The 2,668-nt window shown below is 44.7% G+C and overlaps 1 pseudogene; it reads right to left on the minus strand.

Moving 5' to 3' along the window:
• Positions 1-224: 224 nt before the first annotated feature.
• On the minus strand, positions 225-1,156 carry LOC106003972 (annotated as a pseudogene).
• Positions 1,157-2,668: the final 1,512 nt, after the last annotated feature.

Genomic DNA, 2,668 nt, shown 5'->3' on the forward strand with positions numbered 1-2,668 from the left:
TACAGATATAGGTATAGACATAGATGTATAGTTATAGGTCACATTTTCTTTATATATTCATCCACCAGTGGACATCTGGATTGTTTCTACCTTTTGGGTCTTATGAATACTGTTGCTGTAAATGAATATAGGTGTACAAATATCACTTCAACTCCCTGTTTTCAAATTATTTTGGGTATATACCCAGCTACGGAATTATTTGTTTAAATGGTAATTTCTTTTTCTTTCTTTCTTTTTTTTTAACAAGCTTTAGTTAACTTTATTTTTCTTGTATAAAACTATGTGGTAGCCACAGCTGGAGCCTGGGTCCTCTGCACAGAGACTCTGGTGTGGGTCTTCACAAGATGGTCCGGAACTCCTGATAGGGAGACTTGGTGAACACAGTCTCCTTCCAGAGGTCAGGGGTGAGATAGCTGTAGGTCTTGGAGATGGCTTCGAAAGTAGCCTTGGCAAAGTTCCCCAGGGTGGCAGTGCAGCTCCTGGCCGAGGTGTAGCAGTCGTCGATACCGGCCATCATCAGCAGTCTTGGGCACAGGGGCAGAGACAATGCCAGTGCCTCTGGGGGGCAGGGATGAGACACACCAGCACAGAGTCACAGCGGCCAGTCACTTTGCATGGGACAGTGTAGGGCTTGCCAATCTTGTTCCCCTAGTAGCCTCGCCGCACAGGGACGATGGAAAGCTTGGCCAGAATGATGGCCCCGCGGATGGCAGTGGCTACCTCCTTGGAGCACTTGACACCCAGACCGACGTGTCCATTGTAATCTCCAATGGCGACAAATGCCTTGAACCTGGTCTGCTGGCCAGCGCGCGTCTGCTTCTTCACAGGCATGATCTTCAAGACCTCATCTTTGAGGGAGGCTCCCAGGAAGAAGTCGATGATCTCAGACTCCTTGATGGGCAGGGAGAAGAGATAGATCTCCGCCAGGGACTTGATCTTCATGTCCTTGACCAGACGGCCCAGCTTGGTGACGGGAATCCACTCCTTGTCCTCCGCCGTGACCCTGTGAGCTCCACGGCCTCGGCCCCGGCCGCAACCACCGCCCCGGCCCTGACCCCGGATGCCGCTGCGAAGCCTCTGCGGAAACGGCCCCGGCCTCCCATTCCAGGGACCCTGGGCCCTTCGGCCCTCCCTCAGCACCAGCGTCATCCACCATTTGGTGTTCTCTTGGAGAGGAAGGATTAAATGGTAATTCTATCTTTAATTTTTTGAGGAGCTACCATACTGTTTTCCACAGTGGCTCCATTATTTCAAATTTCCACCAGCAATGTGTGAGGGTCCCAGTTTCTGTCCATGCAACACTTAATATTTTCTGTTTGTTTTTTTATAATAGCCACCTTAATGGATCTGAGATGAAGAAACATGGGCTTTAATGACCACTTAGGAAAAGGAATTGAGTCCTGGATCCACAAGAGGCTCAAAACCTTCTTCAGAACCAGCATTCATAAGTGGCTAATCCCTTATGAAAAAGGAGAACTAGAAGTTAATCTACCTATCGCGTAAGGATTGGTCAAGGGAAATTGTCAATTTCTCTCTGGTTGGAAAAAAGTTTGCTGAGGTGCAAGAACCCTGAAGCTAAGATATTAGCTCATAAGTGTACCCAGGCCAGCACTAGTGCTGGGATATCTGGCAATTCAAAGGAAAACCTCTTCGCTGGGATATACCCTTCACCAAGAATTGTTTCACAGATAAAACTCAGCTGAACATAAATTCAAAGCCAAATTTGATTCAAAAACTCAAGTATGTAATGTTGTAACCCACTATGAATAGAAGTCAACTGACCAAATAAGTAACTTGATTTGATCCCCCGTGATATGTAGATAATACAATACAACCCCCAGATAGAGGTTATAAAATAAGTATGATTGAAATGACAAGGAACAAAAAAGGAATTAAAAACATAAGAAAGAACAAGGCCTTTGGGGAAAAAAAAGAGGCTGATGTAAAAAAGAAAGAATTTCTATAAATGAAAAACACAGTCATCAAAATTAAAAACTCAATTGACAGATTAAATAATCACTGAAACAAAGCCAGAGAGAAATTTAATGCATGGAAAGATACATGTGATGAAATTATCCAGACCATAACACAGAGAGAAAACAGATGAAATGTATGAAAGAGAGAGCAATGGCAGAGTGGAACATTTAGACACTGTCCTGCCAGTAACAATTACACACTCTGGGGAAAAAAGCAAACAAACAACTGGGAGAACAAAAGCTGGTAAGGATTTGATCCTTACAGAGTGAGATGCACATTTATATGGTTTTTCCTTTAAAGGGACTCCCAGGCCCATCAAAGTGTGGCAGCTAGAGAGGAAGGAGAGAACACAGTTTTACAGGACTATGGAATCAGATGATGGAATTTGGGACTGTTAGAGGAGTCTACTATTGAGGGGCAAGGACAGAATTCCAGAAAGGAGGAAGCCACATAGGATAGGGCCAAAAATCTGTGTAGACAGTCCATTCAAATCATTGGGTGATCCCTGGATCATATGCATGGGGTGAGACTCTGAGGTGCCCAGGGAGACACAACAATGAGAAAGTTGAGAGCTGAGTAGAGATTAAGGAGTGCCCTGTTACAGATACTGCTTGGAATTCGAGTTAAACCTATGTGGACATTGCCTCTAGCTTTTAAAACTAAACCCCAGCAGCTATGCCTTATGCTGAAA

Source organism: Mustela putorius, unplaced genomic scaffold (assembly GCF_011764305.1).
Source record: "Mustela putorius furo isolate JIRA1106 unplaced genomic scaffold, ASM1176430v1.1 tig00000461_pilon_pilon_pilon, whole genome shotgun sequence".
NCBI lineage: Eukaryota > Metazoa > Chordata > Mammalia > Carnivora > Mustelidae > Mustela > Mustela putorius.